General features: G+C 37.5%; 1 protein-coding gene across 2 annotated transcripts in view; it reads right to left on the bottom strand.

Annotated features, from left to right (window-relative positions):
- Positions 1-11184: 11184 nt before the first annotated feature.
- The window catches only part of TDRD15 (tudor domain containing 15), a 166069-nt gene continuing 150780 nt past the window's right edge, over positions 11185-26473 (bottom strand). For both annotated transcript variants that reach the window (XR_001874461.1, XR_001874462.1), the window contains one exon: positions 11185-11856. The gene's annotated coding sequence lies outside the window, so the exon portion shown is untranslated. The remainder of the gene's footprint in view (positions 11857-26473) is intronic.

The following is a 26473-nucleotide window of genomic DNA, read 5'->3' as shown; positions in this document are numbered from 1 at the left end:
TACAAGTCTGGAGACAAAGCATCCTACTTGTCCTCTACATGTTTAGTACTGTCAAATCATTAAAGCTCTCCCAAGGGTATCCCTCCTTGCCAAATTTGAGACCCTATTAAGATTTACAGGAGGAGTTTGAGCTTGGTGAACAGCAGTAGCATATTTCCCTGCTGAATTTGTACAGACAGCCAGCTCCAAGTCTTAGAAGTTAGTCTTATTTTGCTGAAATTGCTGTTTCTTAGGGCTCATAAATAATGATAAACAACAGTGACAGAAAATGAGCTGAAAATAACAAGAAAACCTAGAGAATAATCTAGAAAGCAACCAAAGTGAAAAGTGCACTGGCCTGATTAAAACCTCACTGAAGTTGAAAGGATGAGTAGGTTGAGTTGAACAAGCTCCACACCCAGCTGCAGGAGCTGAACATGTGTGAGAGGCTTTGAAGGCCTCTGACTGCGTGGAACTCACAGATGTCAAAAAACATTTCTGTCTTGATTCCCATCCCTTAGCCTCTCCTGGTAGGTAGATCTCAAAAACAGCCCCCAACCCTCTGAAAATGTAGGCTTCTATAATCTCCCCTGTTCCAGAGAATTACTCATACAGAACTCAAGATGCAGTAGGGAAACTCATTGAAATAATAACACAGAAAAAGATGTCAGGAATTAAAAAACAATATCTACCTCCGCTTGCAGCACTGTGCAATTCTTCTTCCTTGATATCCTTGAAGAAACATGAATTTAGGGCTGAAAGTGATTATGTTTTTTCATAGAAATGATAGTGGGAAGCAATTAGATAGAACAGTGGTGGAGCTAACAGACCTGGGAGAAGATGCAGCTCTCCATCCTGAGAGAGATATAGTAGGGCAGAGTAACAGTGATAGGTAAGCTCTTTAGAGTTGATGACTGGTAAAAGGGGATGTAACTCTTATATGTCAGCATATGAGATTGTGGTAAGGGGGAATTGAAAGTGAATCCTAGTAAATGCACCTTTTTTGTATGTGTGTGAGTGTGTTTGTTATAATTTAGATCTCTAATCCTGTCCTTCATTGTGCTTACACCTTCCCCTACTTTTTTACCTACATGCATTGTTGCAGACAATGAGGCACCTCTACTGCTCTCTGATTACAGTTTTACAAATAGATATTCATCAAACATTTAGAAATTTATTCTCAATCATATTTCTCAAGCTTGCATATCAAACTGGCAGGTAGAAAAGAAGCCTAAATAATTATGTTGAAACAGAAGAATTCTGCTGATTCTCCTGTTCCCCTTATATAAGGGTTGAAGCTGTGGGAAAAAAACATGGAGAGAAATCTATGGCAGGTAGATGTATCACCAGAAGGAGAAATGAATGTCTCATGGTGAAATCAAAGAAACACAAAGAAACAGACCTTTCACAGCAGTGCTTGATCATTCCAAGTTACATTGGAATCCTGCTGCAAGATTCTAGTCTTATAGTGAACGTAATTGCAACATCTCTTCTTAATATATTGATTTTTATGGCAAAAATTCCTCTCTTTCATTCCTAGATATCAGAAACCTCTTTAATTCCCTTGCATTTCCATTGAAACAGATGCCCTGAACCTCAGCAGTTGGTAGAGAAAGCCACTGAGGCAGCAGATGATTAAAGTCCATTGGAAAGCATCTGTCCCTCTACCTGTCCCTCTAAGGGCTCAACCTTGGGCTCTGCCACTTAGCCAGCTATTTATTTTTTATGATGTTATATTCATGCTTAGAGGGCCTTACTATCAGTCCCTCTTTTACCTTCCCCCCCTCTACGCAGAACCATGAGGAAATCTGCTGCCCCTTCACCTTCACTCCTTTTCTTGCAAGTGTCAGCTTTGTCAATCACAGAGAGATGATCCAGCTCATGAAAATGTGTCACAGCAACCAGAGTTTCTGCTCTGACCTTCAGCTCTGCCCTCTGCTGTGACAAACAAGTTTCATTTGCCACTCAGAGAAATCTGGTTATTTCCAGCAAAATATAACTTCTTGCTTCCTAGGAGAAAGAAAAAGAACAGATCTCTAGCTGAGGAAATGCAATAATTTCCTGATTTTACTTCACTTTCTGTTCAGGTCTAGGTACAACTTCCTTATATACCAGAAAAAAATCAATATGAATCACTAAAATTGGAGCAAGAAATCTATCCTTTAATTAGTTTTTATCTCCTGTTTGCTAGAGGTGGGAATTTTCATACAGAGAATGTGCAATTCAGAACAGGTTACAACCAGGAACAAAGAAATAGATTTTCAAACAAAAATGGTACTATATTTTCTTTGATACACTTATTCAGGCTCTTATTATTTGTCATACATGAACACTCAAATGATACCTGTGTATTTTGTAAATATTCTTATTACATGAAATTATACAATTCCAAAATTCCTGCTGAAATCTATGAGTTAGAGGATAATGGATGTGGATGGCTACTATACAGCACTGCAGGATGAAAGCTTCAGTGCTCAAAGGATTCAGTAGCTGAAGGGCTAAACCTGCCCCAAAATGGACATGGGGCCCAGAACAGAGTTTGTTTTGAAAACATACCTGAAGACTTAAACACCTTGAGATAAAACTACACCTCTGACTTTAACCTCGAAGTTTCCCTTGAAGCAATCCATCCCACTCTGCACATATCCTGTAGTGAACACCTGGGAGCTTTTATGACAACATAAATTGCCACAAAATACAGAAAGAAGGGACAACATTATCTCAGTGTGAATGGAAAACTGTAGATATATAAACCAATACTTCCCAATCTTTCAAAATGTCCTGTGCAATGTTTTTTATCTATGTCAATTTTAATAACTTTAAGGCAAAATTCTTTATTCTCCATACAGAAAATACTTTTACTATTCCCTCTTGTATACACCTCCTCTATGAAATCTTACTGAATTACATAATAAAACTTGAGCATTTCATATATAAACATTGCATGTCATGATTGCATAATCCATGATCATGCCATAAAACTGTTTTCTGAATAACAGCATATAGCCTCCTTTTGAATTTCCTTGGATAAAACATGTTTTAAAGAAGTGTAAAAATATCCACTGAGCACCCACAGACTTCTGTTTCATTGCTTCTGAATCCCAGCACCTAATCTTGCTTGTATGTCATGTACTATATTACAAGGAAATGAAATGCAATTCAGTAAATTATCCACTTCAAGTTGTGGCCATTTCAGTAGATAAAAAAAGGGTCCTTTATCTTCTATTTGTTTTAAATCCCACTGGGATGCTGGCTTTATATTTAGTCTTAGCTTGGGCTTTGCTGTGAATCTTCAAGAGGGATCCTCAAGTAGAGCTATAATGAGCAGAGATGTCTTGAACAAAAGTAATCTCTGACTCTTAACACAAACATTATTTATTGCACATCTAGTGGCAGCAGCACTGTATCTAATTCCTGGCAGCCGAGACTTTGATAACTAATAGTGGTGCATCTAACATTTTACTCTTGCTTTTAACAATTATCTAATCAGAACACTCCAGAAAAGGGATTATTGTTAAACCAGGAAACAACAGCCTGCAATGTGTGAACAGCTGGAACTCAACTGAGCCATGCTACAGCACATCACCTTGGAGTTTAGGCTACTTATCAGAATATTAACACAGAGGATTTCCTTTTAATCTGTTTATTTTAAGACTCCAGAATTATTAGTGGTTGTTTGATCTACCAGTTAATACTAGTCAGTGTGAGAGATGCTAGGAGCATAGTGTCCATATGGGTCTACCAGAGCCCCTTGTCTTTGGTCCTTAATTCAAGTGTACATAGATCAGTATTTTTTCTGCTGGAAGTCATTGATGCCAGGCACCTAATCCTCTGCTTAAATAATTTCCACCAGTTTTGATCTGATGTTCAAAAGAGTAGAAATTTCCTTCTGAATTAATCCACCCTTTCTTGAAGCCAGCCTACTTGAAGTGAGATGACCAAACAAAAGATCCACCACATAATTTTATGCCCCAAGATTTGGAAACTCTTTCATTTTCCAGAAAAAAAAAGAGTACCCATTGCATTCAGAATGGATTCCACTCCAGAATAAATAATCCCTGGCCACTGTTAACTTCTTGAAATAACTCAGAAATATAACATTAACAAAATTGATTGGTATTCAGCTTCTCTGAGAATCAGGCTCTTAATTAGTTAAACGGTTAAATCATAATGCATAACCACACATATTTTGAAGAAAAAAACAGACCACACTGACTTTAAAAATATTGCTATCTACTTTCTCCCATCCATTTGACCTTGAAATTAAAGGCTTTTCTTTTTCCTGGCTTTACTCACCTGATGTATTTCAGAGCAGCAATATTACTGAAGTCAATAGAAGCATTGATATGGGTAAGTGCTACTCCAGATGAGCAAGACTGGCACTATCAAGCCCTAAAATTGTTTGCTTACCAACAGCCTATGGAGGAAAAGATAATGGTTTACATGGAAAGGTGAACTAGGCTTGATATGAGAACTATATATGCATCCTCTGATGAAAATGTTATTCTAATCTGCTTGTTGAATAGAAATAGCTGGCAGCAAGAAGTTTTTGGTGGCTAATTACTGTTTGCTGCATTTTAAAGAGAAAAGGAAAAAATGTTTCTTTAGAAAAAGTTCTCAGAAAACAGAAGCTAAAAATTAAATATTCTTGCAAAGTTCTTGCAAAGTTCACACCTGTAGTGTATTAATAACTGGTATTATAACTATTTAACCCTTAGGAGAGAAAAGTAATTTCCACTTTTAAACATTAACTGACTCTATCCTAACCCAGACATTTCTGACTAAGACTAAACAAAAGGATGGTATTGTATACATTAACCAAGGAATACTTATACATATATATCTTTCACTAGGAACACTGCTGCAAGTGGAGTAGAAATTAAGCTTTTCATATTTGCTTCCCGGTGGAAGCTATGTAAAACAGAATAATAAATGATTGTCACTTTATTTCAGAACATAAAATTAATCTTAGAAAACAGAAAAGTCATGAACAATATTGCAGCAGTATTTCATGGTTCACTGGTTATTATCACTTGCCAACATTAAGGTCACAAAAGAACATTTCTCATTTGTTGCCTAGAGTATCTGTGACTATATTCCTATTGTCAAACCTAACCTTTCGGAGAACCACAGAGGGGGAAAAAGGAGAGGGAAAAAACTATTTAGAAGTCTGCTTTCTTTTTCTTCAGTATGTGGAAAAAATAATAAGAAAATTAGAAGCTTCAAGCTGCTGGAGATAGAGCAGGTCACAAACTTTAAATATTTTGTCCCTGTTGTGAGCAAAACATTAATAAATAAATTAGCAGCAACACCAGATGGATTCCCTAGAGGACAAAACCACAACTTCACAAACCACCACTGGTAGCCAAGCCTTTACATAATTTGAAGTTTTGCTAAAATGGGCAATATAGAGAATAAATTACTTTGGGGGGATAACAGAACCAATTATTTCTTGGTCAGTGATTTGAAAGTAGGCATTGCTATTGGTGTACACAATTAATAAATATCATCTTTATGGTTCATCCAGAACACAAATTCACTCACTTAAAGGAGGTGTTGTCTATCCATCAGTTATACAGAATTCTGTCCTTCTGTGCCACTTGGGTGAGGGACTGAAATGAATTGCTTTTCTCAGTCTTATGCCTAATACAAATGTATCCGCTTCATTGCCTCCTGACATTTATCACTAATTGGTCATATTAGGGTTTGGGAAGGAGATTCAGAACAGTGAAGAGCCCGTAAGAGCTATGGCTTTATTCCTTCTTGTATTTATTCTGGAAAGACACTTTCAGCCTCTGTAAAAGGTTCTCAAATGGAGACATGATTAATGGCAACAGAATGCACTCAGTCTTGCTTAGGAACTACATGGGTGACACAATACACAAAGAGAATAAGTCTATACTAGTAAAATTAAATTTTTTCTGGATCATTCATTTGACAAGAAATAGCCAGAGTCAATATAATTAAGCTCTCCTGTCCTTCAGATAAAAATGTTTGCACCTAGACAACTGTTTAAGAATGGTCCTCAGCTCATGCTAACTCTCAAAATAAGACCACAAATTATTTGGTAGAGTGACAGATGACACAAGCTTCCAGCATGCCAGAAACCTTTCCAGCTTTTTAACATCATTCAGAAATGAACTGCAGTGTCTGAGAAGGCATCAGAACATTTTCCCTTACTAACACATTTGTAGCGAGAGTCCTCCAGACTTTCAGTGCAGTCCTTTACAAGATCTTTGAAGGGTTTGGCTAAAGAAAAGTAAACACAAAACAAACCAACTCAGCCCATCTCCCAGTAGAAACTACATCAAACTGAGAATTAGTGGACAAATCATTCATGTTCTGTATATTTAGGAAGAATATGTAACTGTTTAAATATTAAAAGATCAGCTCTGGGTTTGTGATACTGGAACATTACACACTTGGTAGACTCAAGTATCTAATTCCCCACTGATCTGTGAGTGATTTGTGAACATAGTTACCATTACATAAATGGAAAATGTCCAGGTCAATCCCCCCAGTACATCATATCAAGGGCGAATTCCTACATCATTTGCCTTTGTTACTAATTCAAATACAAGCTGTGACTAGACCAGTACACAGATTATACTACAGCTTGAGGAGTGGAAAAAAACCCCTGCATACCATAAACAGACTCCTTACTTTGATATTATTTATTTTTTCAATAAGATACAGTATTCTCCAAAGTGACATCCTGACTGAGACTCAGTACTGGCAGGGTAAGGGAAAACAAACAATTAGGCTTGTTCTTGTAATCTATTTTTTATTGTGGGGTCATGAACTTTTCCCCCCTGACTAGCCTCACTCTAAAATAAAGTGACTGTCTTGGATATAAAAGTATCTGTGTTTTGACAGCTCTCCTGCTCTGCTTTTTCAACCCGAGCATAATGGGTAAACAGTGATGAGTTGGCAAAATGTTTCCAATTAAACACAGAGGGATCTCCTTTGCCAGTCTCCAGCAAGTGGTCCTGTATGGAACCCCCAAGTATCCTCCTTGGCCAGAAATTGATTTTGAAAGCTAATTAATTCTTAGATTAAGCCAAATTTGAAAACATCTTTTTTTCAATATAATACTGCCAATGCAGAGCAAGTATTCAGGAAGGCCACATTATCAGCAAAGATAAATGTCTGTATTTTTTACATTATGGTTTTTATGTTGAGGGATCGCCAAGAACTTTATAATTATTAACCTAAGGTGACAAATGTCACCATCGCTAGGATGAAGCACGATGTCTGGATGAACACCAAAGATACATATCTCACTGTCTTCCACACTCTTCGTGTTTTACTTTAAGCAACTTTCAGTTTTGGAAAATGCTAATAAATTAATAAATGCATTTATAGTGCATTATAAATAAAATTTCTCAAGCCCAAGTGAATGAAGCATTACTTGTAGGATGACATCCTCCTGTAGCTACCTGGAAGTCTCTGCAGTTGAGCAGAAGAGGAATAAACATTTTCCCATTTCACCAGAGAAAGCATATACATTCATACTTTACCTAGAATCTGTCTGGGAAACTTTTGTCCCAAACATGTCATTAAAAAAATTAGAACAATGATTGATCTTTTTAATAAATAAAACAAAGGTCAGAGTATCTTCTTTCACTGTCATATTTCAGAAGTAGCTGTGCAGAAGACTGGCTGTGGTACGAATCCTAGACTGAGGACATGTTTACTGATAGATACATTAAGGTTCACAAGGGATTCTACACACTTGAACAGAGATCTGAGCCACTTCCAGGTACCAGAGATGTATACACACAGCATTTTGAGCAAACTACAGGAAATACAACAGGTTTTGTTTGATTTCTGCACAGAAGGATTTTTAGCAGTATCAGTTAGTCTGAGATTTTTACAGAACCGTCAAATGGGCAAGGTTGGAAGGGACTACAGTGAGTCATCTGGTCCAACTTCTGCTCAAGTGGGGTCATCCTAGGGCACATTGCACTGGATCTGGGCAATTTGTTCCAGTGCAATGTCACCCATACACTAAAGAAAATCTTCCTCATGTTCAGGTGGCACTTCCTGTGCATCAGTTTCTGCCGGTTGTCTCTTGTCCTATTGCTTGGCCCCACCAAGAGGAGCCTGGCCCATCCTCCTGACACCGACACTTCAGAAACTTTTACACATTGTAGAGTTCCCTTCTCAGTCATCTCTTCTCAAAGCTGAACAGGCCCAACTTTCTCAGCCCAACTTTCACAGGAGAGAGATGCTCCAGTGCCCTCATCATACTTGTTACCCTCTGCTGGACCTCTCCAGTAGGTTCTTGTCTTTATTGTACTGAGGAGCCCAGAACTGGACACAGCACTACAGATGCAGCCTCACTAGGGCTGAGGAGAGCGGTGGGATCATCTCCCTTGACATTCTGGCAATGGTCTTCCCAATAGACCCCAGGATATCACTGGCCTTCCTGGCCACCAGGGCACACTGCTGGCTCATGGACAGTCTGTTGTCCAGCAGGACCCCCAGGTCCTTCTCCACAGACCTGCTTTCCAGCAGGTCAGTCACCAACCTGTACTGGTGCATTTTGTGTTTCCTTTAACTGAAAAAACAACGTGAATGTATTATCCTTCTCCAACTAAAAGGAAAGCAAAGACCTTTAAGTGTAAAACCACAAAAGTTCACACAAAACTGATTGAAATTATTTAGAACCATTCACAGTGAGATGATTTCTAGATAATGATAGACTAAGAACTCAGTAACTGACAAAGAATTTAGTGTCAAACATTTAGGGGCAGTAAGATTTTGCTCTTGTTTTGACTTAGTATTATATCAGCAATGGTCTGGAAGGATTTTTTCCCTCCAATTGAATCTAGGCAGAAGGTGGGTCTGTTTCTTTTGTTCCACCAGTAATATAATCATTCATGTTCTTACAAAGAATTATGTCAATAATGCATATTTCCTGACACAGAAAATATTGATAAATATTTCCGTAAATAATTCAAAGAAATCTGAAAAATTGGAGGCAATCACACAAAATATTGCCTGAAAGGTTGTAACTAAGACAGGTAAGTAAGGTCCGGAAGGGTGATAAGTATTGCTGTCAGATCTTCCTCCATGCTTACACCATTCCCTACAGAATGCTGAAACTCACATGGACACCAACCCTACTCAATGAATATATTTTATTAAATCATTTATAAACAGCCTCCACATGGACCACAGAGGATTAATAAATAAGTCTCAAGCAGGTAAAAAAATCAAAGAAAGGCTGTTCAACTGACCAGGAAACAGGCTTAAAGAAAGAAGGGGATTTTGCCCCAGAGAGAAGATATTCCTCTTTTCTCTCTTCACAAGTGAAGGGAGTTATAATTCAACAAGTTCACAATAAATTATTAATTCTTTCTTGTAGCAGCAATTGATAAAACAGATGAAAAAAAAAATATAGCAAGAAATTCACTAATCGCTTCAAACACTATGTCCCACTGTGAGTTTGTACCCCCTTAATCCACACCCTGTAGAATGCACATGTTCTCCCACCAAAGACACACATATTCACCCACCTCTTGACACTGCCTTTGCTGCAGTGATCGTTGTGACAGGTTGGAGCTCCCCAGGTGGAGCCCCCTGAGAGCACAGGCTCTGAGCTGGTGGGAGTAGGACCCTGCTCTACTTTCAGGAAGATAAGCCATGTTTTTGAGTTGGTAGAATGTTTTGAAAAGTAATGCAGTATTATCATAATGCAGTTGAAACTGCCTGGCTGGCAAGACAGAGAGAGATATTCCTTTAGCCAGTCAGTATTAACAGCATCCACACTGTCTTTGCTATGGTTTAGGATAGAGTTTGGGCTTCACACCCTGATGCAGGAATGATGTGGAGGAGGGTTTTACTATCTTATAGTTGTTTTATTGCACATTCTTCTTCCCACCCATACCCCCTCCCACAACACTGGCACCACTTGAGCAGCAAAAGGAGAGAGTTAGTGAATGAGCTCTGACAGAATTGGTGAGTATTTCATTCCCTTCATCTGTTGTCTACTGAGAGGATAGGAATGTATCAACATCCTCCTGTTGATAAACTCACAGTTCCCAAGACACTCACTACGAGAAGGGCTCTGTGGCATAAGACTGGGAGTTCCTTCTTCCTTTGTCCCACTTGCATCCAAAGCTGTCTTGCTATAACCTAAATTTTATATATATATATAATTTTCCCATATATATAGTAATGGCCAATAAACAGTTATATAACCATTAACTCCCTTTTCCCATTAGAAATATCTGACAGATATAACGGAGACACTGGTTGGGTAGATCAGTTCTCCAGTGAAACAAACATTTTATTTCTTATATTCTTTGGTACTATCTCTTACTTTCATGCCTAAGATCAAACATTTCCAGATTTAGTGTCAGTAAGGAATTTCCCTTAGGTAAGGTTGGTTGGGACTCAGCAGAATAGGATATATGTATTCTGTAAGCTCATCTAGGTATATTTTACACAATTGATTCCCTGCCATTGCAAGGGCCTCTGGCACTGTTGGTATTTCAGTTCCACTTGATCTTTACCTATGGTGCATCCATATTTATATCAATGGAAAACTAAGTGCCTTAGCTTATAACTGAGGTTATTGAGTTCAGTATAGGGACATATTTCCTGTCCTGTCTCTTATGGCTTTAAATTCCTTGTAAGATATAGTGAAATACTTCCATAACCCAAAACACTGCATAATTTCTAAAGCAAAATTTTTCTACAGTTCATGTTTTTCCAATAAAGATACAAATTCACCCAACAGGAATATTTTTTCCAAATATAGAATTCAGAAGATAACACCGAGTGCATGGATTTCTTTCCATTACTGTTTTCATACATATTTCTCACACTCTATCTTTCCACCATTTACTTCACTTGTTCTTTTTTGCTCAATATACTAAATTGAGGGAAAAATCAGGTTATTAGTCATCTGTTTGTAATAGTGGGAACAACATTATGAAAGGACACCCTTTCATTAATGTGTTTTCGGTCCATTCCTATTGCTCTGCTAATAATGTGGGAAACTCAACACAGGTCAAAATTCATTCTGACCCTACAGCTACTGTGTTAGCTTCAGACTCTCTATTATTCTACACAGAGAAGGGGAGAGGCTGTTTGAAAGTGCTGCATTTCTATAACATAATTTTCCTTTTCCTCCAGTTATTCTGTAAATTTTGGAAAGTATTGCTCTACAGTTAAATATGCTTTGGACTGCATTTCTGAACAGCTTGCAGAGACTACCACATAATCTAATGAATGTTATACTTGAAGGCTTAACCTCATTAATTGGCACTGTGATACCCTCCTGATCTCTTCCTTCCTGCTTCCCAAGAGAAGTGTCAACATACAAAACTCAAGATTTGCCAGCTGATATTTTTAAAGGGATAAATAATTTAATTCATAAAACTGTGAAGTACCTATTCAATCATAAATGTGATTATAACAGAGTTTCTCTCTGCAGAGTGAGGAACAAGTCCCTATTTGGGATTTTCAGGACAACTTACAGTCTATTTCTCAGTTGGCAGTCTAAGTATTGCAATGTAGGACCGTGGAGAAACCCAAACTAGCTTGGGTGTTAAGTACAGTATGAACAGGGTAAGATATATCTTGTGAGCCTTCAGACAACATCTGTAAATAGAAAATTTCTGCCTAAGTTTTGTATGATGACTTTTTATGATCAACACAGAAAAGTAGGCTTTTCTAGACCTCAATTCATCTGACTTCTTTTAGTTGTTTGTTCTAAGAAAGGATGAACGGGAGTGCCTTTTCCTCCCTGTAAAGAGAAACAGAGACAGACTTCTACTTTCTTCAGCTTCTCCACCAACATCCCAGACTGCTTTCCTCACTGATGTAGTCTCACGTCCTCCAGTTCTGGATCAGAGAATTATTCTGAAAAAAAAGAAAAAAAAAACCCTCAGAAAACCACAACAAACCCACAAAAAAACCCAACCAACCAATCAAAGAAAAAAAAAACAACAGGCAAAAAAACCCTCCACGCAAACTTTACTGTTTTTGATGTTATTCTGGTAGCACAGGGAGGAATGAAAAAAATCCCCAGTAAATCTTCTTGTCCAACAGTGTTTGTCATTCCACGTATGGCTAAAATGACAGTTGGATTTCTATGGACACATCTAAGAGCACGAGAAAAAGATAATGTTTCATAATTTCTAGACACACAGAATTTGTCTGAAAATGTCAGTAGCTTTTAGGCTGGTAATATTCACTGGTGTTGTGTTTTCTAGAAAAGATATGCCTTGTATTTTAAGCTATTTAAAGAAAATCCCCAAACTTATTATTAAAGCTATTCCTGGTTCAGTCATTAACATAATTTGGTGTTACTTTTCAAAAAGTTCTGTAGAGAAAATACAGTTGTATGTAATTCTTGCTCCTCTTCTGTTCATCCTGACTATCAATTTCTAAGCACCCCAAGCAACAAACCTCTCTCACCCAAGGAGACTGTCTCTATAAAAATTAAAGCCTTTTTAAAAAGCACAATTCAACGCATAAAATATAATAACATCCCCTATTTATTTTTTTAAAAATCTAGGTTATAAATTACTAAAGAAGGAAAAGCTATATATAGAATTCAAGTGAATAAATAATTATATTTGTGTTATTAGAAAAATAAATGCCCTTCATAGTACAATGTCAATAATATAAGAAAATAGCAGCAGTGAATGGCAGGGTGTTATCCCAGGAATGAACTGTGCTTGATCAATCTAACACCACCTTGCAACTTTTCTGCTCTCTTGATACATTCTTATGACCTACAAAGATCTTGGAAATATAGACTCTTTTTAACTTTACCACTGCCCACAAAGAAATCTAGTGTCAGAAAAGGATGGGGCACCTTATCAGAACATTTCAGCCTGAAAAATATAAAAGAAAAAGGTTGCTTGACTTTATGGACAAGGAAAAAAAATCCCTTGCAAAAGAGGCAACTTTCTGCTTACAACCATGTCCTGCAAATCTCCAAAATAAAAATCAGTACAGAAGATAGCTTCTCATGATATTCCAGGGGGAAAAAAACCATGTATTTTTCAAGCAATTGAGGTAACATGAAATCAAAAATACATAAAAAGCAAGAAGAATTAAGAATCTAAGAGTATAAGAGTCTCAGCCTCAGTGAATTCTACAGTTATTAGTTAGGCTTTAATTCACTGCAGCTCTTCCTAATGGACTGACAGTTAATTATTCCATTGTCTATTCAAAAACTGTGGCATATTACTCTGCTGTAGGGAATACATTCTAATTTACAGTGTTATAGCCCAGCAGTGATATTGAATATGATTACTCCATCCTACCCTTCTCATACACAACCTAAAAGGTAACATACACTTTTAGCAGACATCCACCTCTGATATGGTCCTGCATAACATAATCTTTACATTTAATTCTAAATGTAAAAGATTGTTCCTGGTTTTAAAATGGACATCACAGTTATGGGTTGGGTAGTTGGAAGGCCCTCTTACATCCTCCAAGTGTGCATCCCAGAGTGACTGCTGTGTAATCTTGCATAGCACAGGACAGTCCATCAGTCTTAAGGGACAGTCTCAACCAGTAGTAAAATAATGAAATAACTATGCTGGAAACTTGTAAAACATATTACCCAGAGGACTTAAAAGATCTGTCTTTGAAGTGATTAGATTAAAAAAAAAAAGAGAAATACATATTTTTATAAGATGTATATTGCAGGAAGTAAAAACAAATAAAAAGCAAGAGGAATTAAGGTCTTGGTTCCTATTTCTCTTTTTCCTTGCAACTTCTTTTCAGGCTCTGATATGTTCTATTCATTGTTGCTTCCATATATAGAAAGACAGAAGTGTACTCTCTACTTGCTGTTATTTTCAATCCCTTTCCTCTACAGACAGATCTCCATCTGTTGCTGACAATCCACTGAATACCTTTTCCCTAAACCAACATCTTTAATATATAAGCAAACCTTTTCATCCCCAGTGCAAGCATGAATGGGAACAAACCCTACCAGCCTGATGAGACTCACAGAGAGATTTCCCTGCTGATAGTGTATTCAGGATATCCCAGACTGAAGGTTGATTAACTCCATACCAAAATCCATATATATCCACTCATAGAGAGTATCCTTTGATTTTACCACTTTCCATTAATCCAGATGCTATCATAAGGAAAACCCGCTGCACTCAAAGTATATTACTTTTATATACAGCATCTTCACTCCCCTAAACGGTCTAAGTCTTCAGAAGTTGGTTACATGGCCAAATAGTTTGCACACAGAGTAATCAATACTGACAATGACGCGTTCTTCCACAACCATGTACAAAGAGCACTTCAAAAGTATAAAAAAAGGAGACTAAGTTCTATGTGATCCCTGAAGATAATATATATCTAAAAGTGCATACTCAGATATGTTGTAGATTATCTAGACACACACCTCAATGATATCATTTCACACATTTCCATAAGAATATCTTCACCTCAAACGTGTCCCTAAATTAGAAACAACTTCTTGTGGGTTGTCTGCCTTCCGACAGTCTCTGAAGCTCAGCATGGAATTTCCCAAAATCACCTGTTGATCACCTCCACAAATATACTCTCTTTAAAAAACAACTAATCATTTCTTAAATACATTTTTTTAATTAAATTTTGTTTAGTTCTATGATTTTATTTTAAGTTTAACCTTGTCAATTGCCACAAAAGTTTGTGTTTCCCTTGGAGATAACTGAATACTGAAGAATATCAGTCAAATAATTCTGGACTCAGTGAGGAAAACTGTAAAACTCGTAGGCTCAGAAATTCTTCCCAACATTACAAAACGAAAACTGAATTACAAAGACTCTGGATTTTGAAAAAGTTGGCCAGGTTGGATGGGGACCTGAGCAAACTGGTCCAGCGGAAGGTGTCCCTGTCCATGACTGCAGGGTTAGAACTGAATGATCTTTAAGGTCCATTTCAACCCAACCTGTTCTATGATTCTATTACAGGATGAACCACATTTGGCATATTCACCACGTATTCCAGATAATTTTTTCAACTGGCAAAAAGTTGTTCATTTTTATAAGGGGTATCAGGCCTTCTAACCACCCAGCTTTTGTTGTCAATTTTGCAGGAGGTATGAGTCCTTAATGTACTGGCATTTAAATATAAACTAGTATATTTCTAGCGTTCTAGAACATGCACCCTGTGTGAGATGGGGATAGAAATCCTCTTGTCCAAGTCTGATATGAAAGCACACCTATAACTGATCAGCTTTGCCCTAACCCTGAGGGAGAGATAAAGATCGGTGAAAGGACACATTTCAAGACATTCTTGCCACACACGATGATAGTGATAGGTTCTGAAACACAAAGCAAATCAACCTGCAATATATCAATGTTCTCCAGCTGCTGCATCTTTTCAATGTGTCAGTAGTTTAAAACCTATGGCATGGCATGACCATCTGGTAAAGACTTTGCCCAACCATGAAAATATACAGTGGGTGTTCAGAGGATAGTCCATATAATCTTGTTCTGTTCATAAACATTAACTTTTTAGTGTGCATCTACTTCCAAGTGCCTTTGAAATTTTGATTGTCCTTTTTTTTAAGTGACTGATTAAGAACAGTTATAAACATCTGCATGTATACGTGCTCTCCTCAGTGCTGAAGGACAAAAAAGATGGGCTGTTGTCATTGCATTATCATGCAATTGCTGTGCATCTTTCTTTAGCCTTGTAATGCAGGGGGTCAGACAAAACAGCCAGGAAGGTCCCTTTTAATTGGAAAATCCATTAAATAGACAGAGAGGAGCATGAAACATATACCATGAAAAATACAAGCATTAACCTATTTTTCGCTTCAAGATCATGTGCTGGAAAATATTTAACAGAAATAAACAGAGCTCAAGGCAAGGGTCAAGCAGCAGAGAGCTGAAAAGATAGTGTACCATTAATATAAAGGATTATAGTCAGCATATGACTGAGAATAATTCTGTGGATGCTCTGGCGAAGACATACGTACAAAAGGCTTCTAAATGAAACCAATGAAGCACGAGTTCTGAGAGTTTAGCAGCACAATGGTGTGGTGCAGCTGGAAAAGAAAAAAAACCACCCACCAGGGGAAAAAAAGTAATAAACTCTTGCTACCCATGGGCAGACTTCACAGCAGTTGAATAAGACAAATAGAAGAAAGCATCCACTACTGCCCAGAGGGAAATGTAATGACCCAAGATATGACCTGCCATAGAGAGAGCCCTCTGGAATAAGACAGAAGTAGAAATCTGAGAAGTTATGTGAAACTAAAATAGGGTCTGAATTAAGTCCAAGTCAGTAAAGCGCTGATGGAATTGAGAGAAAATTTTGATAAAGCACTGCTGCTCCCTTCCCCCACTTGAAGAAATATTATTGCTCAGGCTACTCAAAAACAAATATAACACATGGAATGGGAAATATATTGTGACTGAATTGTCACACTAGTATTGTTTATACAAGAAAAAGGGTAAGTGTAGGAGTCTCAGAACACAGATTGAGAGTGGCCTAGCTGTTACATCCATGTACTATTAACACGGAGACACCAAGGCTGGTTTTAATTCTGAGACAGTTTTTATTTATTCTCTCTGTAGTACAAGTCCTTAAACTTCATAAAGACTGTAAAACTTTACTATCCTTGCTGAAACAAATCTCTGCTGTGAGAAAGTCATTGCTTGCAAAAAGTCTGACTTAAGAATTGCCTTTTTTTTGCTTGGTTGGGGTTTTTTTTGTTTGTGGTGGTTTTTTGACTTTTTTTTTTGTCTTTTATATCAATATCAGGAAATGCAGGCATGGGATCTTTCAAGGATAGAAAAGATTTTCCAGTGTATAAGATCCTTGTACATCTTTAGCTAGAGTTCTTCTCCAGTAGTAGATGAACAGTACAGAAAATATTTGAGTTATGGATTAGAAAAATAGTGATTCTCCTATTTTTAAAGGTCTCCTGGATTTATTTATTTTCTGAAAATAATAGAGCTCATTTTTCATCATCCAAGGTAATTAAGTTAGGCATCAGGATGCACTCATTCTCTGCTGCTCTTCCTTTTTCTTTCTGGCAGTCTTTATCTATTTGACATGAGAGATTAACATTAATCCTTTGAAAGAAAGTATCTGGCCCAAATTTGCCACCACAGTCTCACATCCTACTCCATTTAAACGGACTAAAAAAAGTGAAATTTTCATGGAATGCTAACATGAAACATGTTGACCAAACCTTTCTTTTCCCCTTGAATTGCTGAAATATTTGTTGACTGTGACCTAAATCTGTCAATAGTTTAGCTGCCTTGAAGTTTTATTTTCCAGAAAAGAAACTTTGTCTGGAAAAGGAGAAAATTCTCCCGAGTCTGTGCTATAAGCTGAAGATTTTAATGCACCACCTCAGTGAACCTCCTTAGTATCATTCCTTCTGTATTTTTTCATCACAGGTCTTCTTATTGATCTCCATTATACATATAACAAATTCTTACAAATAGACATGCAGCTATCAATATGTTTACCCAAAAGATGGGGAAAGGCATAAAAAAGTGAGTATTTATTGGCTCCCTTACTTGCATCTGTGATAATGGCAGGAGAGGTTTCTCCTCTGAATCAAGAATTATAAACTTGACCCAAAATACTCAAGTTTTTAAGCGAGAAAACAAAAATCAGATTTAAAGATGGCTCTTTATTTTTTTACTTTTTTTTTTTTATCCTCAATAATCCTGTAGGTATCTTATCTTATCTGAAGGTTCTGCCTTCAGTTTATTCACTGGAAATCCGTAACTATTTGTTCTTGCACTGATGCTATCCTCTGCCTTAAACAATTATTTCCCTTCCCCATTGCTTTTCTCCTGAGTTTGCTTATAAGAATCAACTATGTCCCTTCTCAGGCTTTGTTTTAAGAGCCTAACCAAGCTGTGCTCTCTTGAACACTTCTATACTGCCTTCTGTCACAATCAAGCATAGTCCAAAGAACTCTGAGCCAGAAAAAATATAAGCTAGTCTGCCTACACGATTCTATGCCACATCCCATGGAATCACAAGTTTAAAACTCAAATTAATATAGTCTCTGTTGTGCAGCACTACATTCTTGCTAATAATTTGCTTCCTTCTGCCTTCTAATCTTCCTGTCTTCCTTCTCTGCCCTGAGTGATCAATTTACTCACACATTTCTCTTTTGCCTTTGCATTTTCTCACCCCTCAATAATGTTCATCTCCCACTGAAAAGAATCAGTGGATTAGTGTTTGAATATGATCAGTGGAGGAACAGAGTGCAACAGAAAAGAGAAATGCTCTAGTCTTAAAAGAGATCAATTGACAAAGGTGGTGCCCAAAAGGCAGAATAGAGTTAAGATAGATGATGTAAATCATTTTGGATTTATTGGGCTGATAATGAAAGACACTGAATGCGCATCACATCTACTCAGCTCAATAAAAATTGAGAATAGTGTTTGTTAAGAACTGGATGGAAGAAGAGGAGGCAGAGGGATATAAAACAAGCAATTAAGATACTGTGAGAAAGCATGATGAAGTCAGATTAGAAATAGAAGGGATTTTAGGAATGGCTACCTAGTTCATTAGTTGCCAAAACAATATTTTCCCTCGTAGCACATATTGTACAGATTCTAAAATCAAGTTCTAAATATGGACCATAAAATGTCCTTGCATGGTGGAGAATGAGCAATCCCATATTTCTGGTTCTCTTTCAGCCTGGGGAACAGTTGCCTAACTGCAAAGAAAAAAAATTAAAAAGCCTACAACTAAGATAATGATGACTGTTCTAAATACCAGACTGACTGCTCTGAAACTGGTTTGTACTAAGAAAAAAAAAAAAAAGAGGTGATTTGTGAGGAAGAGGGGAGGAGGAAAGAAGTCACATAGCTCTCCTAAAGACAGATGGAAAAGTCTGCCAAGCACCACCACAGTGGACACCTGCTGTGCTCTGAGTGGTGGATGATAAATAGTGTGCAGCTGTAAAATGGTGGGTTGGGCACTCTAGAGCTCTTTTACTTCTCATTTCTGCATATCACAGACTTGAGTTGTGTCAATTCCTGTCTACAGAGATCATTAAACGTGCGTTCAACACTTTGCTGATAGACATCAAACATTCCTTTTGGATTCCTCCTTACAGTAGTTGGGTTCGAAAAGATCCTCTCAATGAAAAAGGAGTATTTTGAAAATTTTCCTGAAGACTGTTTAACTGTGAGTTAAGCTACTTTGGTTTATGTCATGGAAATCAAGGCAATTTTTCTCAAAACACAGGAAGGTGAAATATGACTGCTTGGAGTTAAGGGTTATCTTTTCAGTATGAAAAATAGACAGTCAGAGGGTTAGAGGTGAAATATGCAAGTACCTCAATCTAACTGACATACTCCTATAAATAAATTTGATTTTAATGGGAATTTTCCCTGGCGAACAAATGACTAAGGAGCATTTCATAAAGCCCAAAGGTAGTAGCTAGTATTTCAAGGACACTTCTTTCTTCCTGAAGGGGATTGCACTATATAACATCTACATGTAGCAGTTATGAAATATACATAACTAGGAAGGGAGAGAGAGAGAATAAAATAGTGAAACAAGTGCATTTGCATATCTGGAAATCATGTCAGTCCCCATTTTTGTACATATCCCCACAAGTGAAGAATTACACCCACAGTTATGCATGCTAAATTCACAAATCATGTTTCAGAAGTGACTTTGAAAACTTTACAAAATTCTCTTACTAGAAAACATGTTCAAATACTCAAGATGGTGTGGGGGAATTAAAAAAAAAAGTGAGAAGAAGAAGAAAAGAAGAAAAAATGAAGAGGAATCTGTGTAAATATCACTGTACTGATCTAGGGGTTTGGATCTCTCTATGAAAAAGCTTAGAAAAAGCTGTTTAAAAAAATTTAAAAAAATTAAACCCAAACAAAACCAGTGGCAGATCAGAAACACAGAATTGCTGAACATCAGACTCTAGTCTACAGGTGAAAAGAGTTTAATAGACAAGAAAAAATACTAAGTTTAGGTTTGGGGGGGTGATTTCAGGGAAAGAAAGAAAAGGACTGACTAACTAAGCCTAAATAAAGGAAAAGATGTTTGTTATTACAGGGAATTACTGTCACATCTTTACAAAGTAGAAATGCTGAAATGGGAATGAGGAGGTGAACCCAGTTGGTGGCCAGTTACCAGTGCCATCCTCAGGGCCAGTGCTGGGGCTGACATTGTTTCATACCATCATCAATGACTGAGGCAGTGGGGGCGAGTTTCACTCCTCTGAAAATTGGGTGGAGGGTGGATGTGCTGCTCTTCAGACGGACTTTGGCAGGCTGGAGAAATGGTAGAACATGAAATTCAAACTCCAGAATTTGAGACAGAGCCCCACCACGCAGGTGTGCAGACAGGGGCTGGCCACAGAGAGAGCAGCTGGGAAGAGATGAAAGGGTTTTAGCAGCATAACAAACCACCGTGGCAAGACTTTTCCTTTCCATAAACTTCAATCTCTCCCTTTTCGCCATTTGCTGAAATAATACTGAGAAAACAAAAAATTAAAAAAAAAATGGAAACTGAAGGGTTAATACACTTGAATATGACAGAGAGCCCTGCCATGTGTTTTGAAAGCCATTTGACAACACAGAGCGGGAGGTGTGGTGCCCTGTAGTTCAGAGGGTACATTGTTTACCATAAAATGCCGGATTTGCATATGGTAAGTACTTTCTTTTATTAAAAAGCAATGCAAATAGTCACACAAACTCCTCTGTAAATAGCAAAGGAGAAAACTTAGCCACCCTGACTGAGGAATTACACCAACCAAAATGGCAGCAGAATCTGGCCTAGACATTCAAAAATGCCCAACTTATCTCTGAGAAACTTAAGTAATTTTTCTTTCCTCTGTTTAGTGGCAGCTTTGCTCCTTTATCATCTGTAAAAAATCAAAAAGAGGTCAGCCCCTCCTGCACATGAGAAAAAACCCTCTTATTTAAAAATAAGATTTCAGTCTTGTGTGGGTTATGAAACTCTACTGGCAAACAAAGCTCACAGAAACCCTTATAACCTATAGGATACACAGTTTATCTTTGCTCTGATTAGATCTTCCATACATTTTAATCTCTTCTCTTTCTTTACAGACTTTATAATAACACTCTCTTCAAGCAAACACTCTTTAATCTTATAATTTGAAAACTAATTCCATTTCAGCTGTCTTTTTGGCAAGTGACCTTTTCTTCTTCTTTTGCTACAGGTAAAAAAAAAAATCCCATCTTTCTGATTTTTATCCTCGACATTCTGTATCTCAGAACTGTTCATCTACTGAGGTTTTTGTCAGCAATAATATTTCTCATTCTGAATTTCTTGGTGAACAAACCTTAGAAAATGTTCCTTCCTGAAAGCCATTTGATTAATTTGTCTAAATGCATTTCTTTAGTAAACCGGTTGATTATTTGAAAATGTCAGGGTCTGGGAGCAGATCTGAGAGTTATCCTGGCAAACACTATCGACCAGATTAAAAACAAAGTGTAGAGACATGACAGCGAGGTGGACCAATCACTGGTCTGCCATCTGTCACAGATGGATTAAAACAGTCTTTCTGTACTGATATCTAGGAGACACTAATTCCAGTCCAAATACATGGATTGGCTCATGCAGAAGAAGATTTACTCAGAGGACAGGTTTTTTTCTAGGTGATTGAAAGTCATCTGTCATCTCACTAAAACAAACTGCTCGTCCTGATCACAAAAAAGCTCACATGTCCTATGTACTATTTTTTAACTACTACATCTAATTAATTTAGGGAATCACTGCAAAAGATTCATATATATTTTGAGTGGACTAAAGATAAAATAGTTAAGAGCTGTAAACCACTGGTTTAATCTTAATAGTGTTTTTTACCAGTAAAATGGCCATCGATCATACAAAGCCTGAAGGATTTTCCCGCAGAGAAGAAGTTAACAAAGGAAGATTTCTCTGTCAGTTAAAGCAGCACGAATCCAATTTAACTCCACTGGTCTCATGTACATCCACTCCAGACCGAAGTGGTGTTACCACTACATAAACAAAATCTGAGTCACTTCGCCCCAGAAATTAAGCTGCCTCCACTATTTGATGGGGCTTTTTTTAGATGGAGGCTTAGGCTGTGATGAATAATTTTTTTGGACTGACATTTCTCACTTAAACACAGAAAAAAAATCGAACACTTTATTTAGACCAGATGAAATTGATACTATTTGGAATTTTTGCCCACAGCCTAGATGATGGGACACCCTCAGCAAGTTTATGGATGACATCAAACTGGGGGCGTGGTCAATGCAATGGAGGCTGTCAGTCAGAAGGACCTAGATAGGCTGGAGAAACGGCCTCACAAGAACTTCAAATGCTGTGTTCTTCTTGGATGTCTCATTACGAGAAAGATGGGTGAAAGTTTAGTGGTGGACATCAAGCCAGCCAAGGAACTGGAGCACATGGAGTCCCAAAGAAGCTGAGAGAGGTGGGTCTGTTCAGCCTGAAGAAGAGAAGGTTCAGAGGTGAGCTTAGTGCTGTTTACATCTACCCAGTTGAAACACACAGAAAGGCAGAGATAGTCTTCTCAGGAGTTCACAGCAGTGGAGGGAGAGGCAACAGAGACAAGTGAAAACATGGGAAATTCTGATTAGATACGGGGGGAGTGTGGGGGAGAATTCCATGAAGGTGGTCAAACAATAACAGAGGCGTTGGGTTATCTTTATCTTTGTTGGTGTTTGAGTACCAACTACTTAAAGAATTGTATAATCTGCCATGAGCTCTGTGAAGAAGTTTGGTCTAAATGACCTCAGGAGTTTGCTTCCTGTGATGCTATAGCTGACATTTTGATGGCTAAAGTTAGCTCACGTAAATCCTACCTGAACAATTCTTCACAGAAATAAGATAAAACTTCTCAGCAATGGTATGAAGGAACTAAAATCTAAATTTCCTGGATAAATCTTGGTTTTTTTGTAACATAAGGCTCTTCAAGTAAGTCACATTATTATTTTTAGGTTACAGAAGATTTGTCAGATTACACAGAACTGGCAAATATGATATCACTGGACAGCAATAACTACAATGGTAGATATGCTTTCATGTTTCATTTACTTCACTTCTTTGGTTTTAAGTTTCCTAGTAAACATACCTATCAGGGAAAAGTATTTACAATCGTTAGGAATGTCCATGGTTCTATCTTCACTTCTGTATCTTGGCTGTAGTTTGAACTCATAGATTTAAGACTGGAAATTCCCTGTTTTGATCTCTGTTCTGTGCAATATAACAAAATAGATCTTTCCTCCCACATTTTTCATTTTGGAAACAATTATAAATGTATCTTTATTTAAAGAAGCTTTATTAAATTATATTCAAAAAGGTGGTGTAGATACTAGGCTGAACAGGCCAAAAAAAGAAGTCAGCATCCAGCATACAAAATCTCTTCGTATTGGGCTGAAGACTAGGAGAGTAGAGAGAAAAACACTGATTAGATTTGTGGGTTGATGCCTTAAAAAAAAAATTAAGAAAAGATCATTCTGTCACAGAATGACATCTCTTTCCTATTTTCCTTTGCCAGCCAGCAGAGCTAGGGGCATCTGAGAAGAGAAAGCTGAGCTCTAAAAACAAATAATTCCAAATGTATATTGTCAGCTGCTGCCCACAATATAAATAACCTAATTTGCCCTGTACACAAGCTTACAAGTAAATTATTCTAACAGCACTTCAGAAAAGATGAATTTTCAATTGTGGCTGCATTATTTGCAGTTCCTGAACAACACTTAAACAGGCAGAAACTTTTTTTCAGTTCATTCTCTAATTAATCTAGAGACTTAATGAATGCCAGGGAAAATGCTTTGACTGACTGAGATGGTTTCTTAATTTGCTCTAATGTGGAAGAAGGAAATAATGGTTGCCCTGTTGCAGAGCAAGGCCAGGGTAAGGGTATCCGAAAACCTTCCTGCACCAAAATTCCTCTGCAGACATCCAGGAGAGAAAGCCTCAGCATGTCAAATGTTACACAAACATGTGACTCAGTGCCTCAGTAAAAAAAAACATTTTAACTGTGCCTCCACCATCCTTCTTTCTTTATTCCTTGCCTGTACTTTAACCAGTATGGGCTATAGCCATACAAGTAATCTCAACAGCAGCAGCAGCAGTGCCTTGATTTTGAGGCAAGCTGGCACAGTTTGGCTATGCCTGTGTGACACCCTCAGGCACCTGGGTGGCTTTGTCCATAGGTCCTTTTGGGGAGAACCCCTAATTCTGGATGGTTTATGAACTATTTGGCAAAATGTACTAGGAAATCTTTGAACAATTCAACATTCAAACAGTCAAATTATAATGCCCAGGCCATTTTTTGATTAAAAATCTTCTTTCTCTGCTGCCTGACAAATTCTTCAGCTAACTTAGCATGTCTTTACATCAGCAGGCACAGCAGTCCAAAGGAGAGGTTTACAGAAGGAAAGGAAAGAGCTGGTGTTGGTGCTATGTCATCTTCACTACAGGCATTTGGAGGGTCTGCTCCAGTAGTGGTCTGTTAGTTGTTGGGCATTAGTTGTACATCTTTTGGATTAGTTTCATCACAAATAAATCCATTTTGAGAGCTCCAAAACTGCAAAGCATAATAAACAAGTATTGCTTTAGTCATGGACACTCCCTCTGAACTAAACTGCTAATGTACATGTATCCCTACAGGGCATGCAAAAGATTTAAAAAAAATATATTGAATCATCATAATGAAGAAAGGAAACGTGAGGTTCAGTGAAAGTCCTCAGTTTAAGTGTGAAGCGTTTGTGTCTGGAAGAATATCTGCGTATCAGTGTGAAAGGAACATGACAGCCCTCAGGAGTTAGTGGTGATGGTGGGCTTATGGCATGTGTTGAAACAGCAATCACTCAATTCTAGTTTTAGATTAGGGACAGGAAGATTCCCCACTTTCAAGTGGGAGGAATTACATGTTTTTAAGCAGTGACTCCTGGACAGTACACTGTTTTCCAGTGGGCTTTCTTAATTATGTCACATTTCTTTGCAGCCCACTTCTCTGACTGTCTGTTGTGATAAAGTACTTCCACACCTAACAATAAAACTACTTCCTTAAGGTGATGTTTCATATGGTAAAAACCTATAGAGTTTTGGGGTTTGCATCATTTCCACTAATAACAATAATGATTACCACCACTGTGATAGCTAATTATCCAAGTTTAAATGACACTGAGATTGACACTTAAAGTGGTCCAGCTTTTTTTTTTCCCCAGTTCTTTTGAGAACTTTGAGATCTTTGCAATTAGTGGATTTTTTCCACCTGAAAGCTGGCTAGATTCTTGAAGTAGTGGCAACTTCATGCTACTATAAAGACTCAGTTAATTTCATAATGTAAACTTACACTAGGAAAAATGCCACTGATGCTTGAGGCAGTGTGATATAGCCATATCCTCCCTTGCAAGGGATTCTTGAGACAGCAATTTGCAAGCAATTGGTGGGAGCTGTGTACGTGTTTACTGAGTCACTGTACTAGGTGATTAAAGTTTCAGATAATAGCAAGATTGATTTTTCACAGATATGTAATTCATTAGTACTTCATAAAGGGAGTTGGAAAAAAAAATTCAGAAGAAACCAGATTTTTAAAAATATCAAAGAATATGTGTAGGTAGGCTGTAAATGCGTGTCTTCCTGCTATCAAGCATACCCTATGCATCTATGTAAGTGGTACCACAGTGGAATTTAAGAAATAAACATTAAAAACAGTTTGTCATAAGAGGACCACAGGCATAAGTTGAAAAAAAGAGAAGTGCAGCTGGATAGAAGAAAAAACTTCATCCCCACCAGGACAATCCAACATTGGAGCAGGTTGCCCACAGGAGATGTGTAGCCTCCACCCTTGGAGGAAAGATCCAGTCCTTGTCTTATTTCACTGCTGACCTTACTCTGAGCAAGTAGTGTGAACTAGACACCTCTTGAGTTCCCCTGCCACATGAACAAGGCTTTGATATTTAGGATATCTGGCATACTGCTATGTCATCATTTCTCACTCATTATGTCAGTGCACTTAATGGATCACACCACCTCATTCTGACCACAGGGTGTGCATGTGAGTGCATCTATACATACATTTTTGCACATGTGGCAGGAGGAAATGAACATGTCAACAAAAGGGGTTAGAACACCTTCTTATTTCTTGTCACAAAGGAAGGCTTTTCCATAACAGAAATTTTCAGTTAATGTGGACAAGGTGCTGAGAACACTGAGAAGTTAATTATTTTCTGTTTGAAGGCTGTTTGTTATAATTTACATGCTACATTTAACAGCCATACTGCAGTGATGTATATTTATATAGTAGTATTCAATAGTATACGCTTAACTGACAAAAAGATAAATGGATGATCATTTTTATATCTTTAAAGCTTTTCTAGCAAGTAGGTTGATTAAGACATTTGGAAAAAAAATCTATTTTCTTTGATAATTTCATTGAGATAGCTTTGATAACTCCTTTTTTTCTCCCTTAAGGACCTTTCAGATGTGAAACCAAAGAGATGGTCACACTGATCATTTTGGATGATCCACAACAACAGGATAA

This window comes from Lepidothrix coronata, unplaced genomic scaffold, assembly GCF_001604755.1.
Source record: "Lepidothrix coronata isolate B3197 unplaced genomic scaffold, Lepidothrix_coronata-1.0 Scaffold39, whole genome shotgun sequence".
NCBI lineage: Eukaryota > Metazoa > Chordata > Aves > Passeriformes > Pipridae > Lepidothrix > Lepidothrix coronata.
This window is presented reverse-complemented; position numbering and strand designations above follow the sequence as displayed.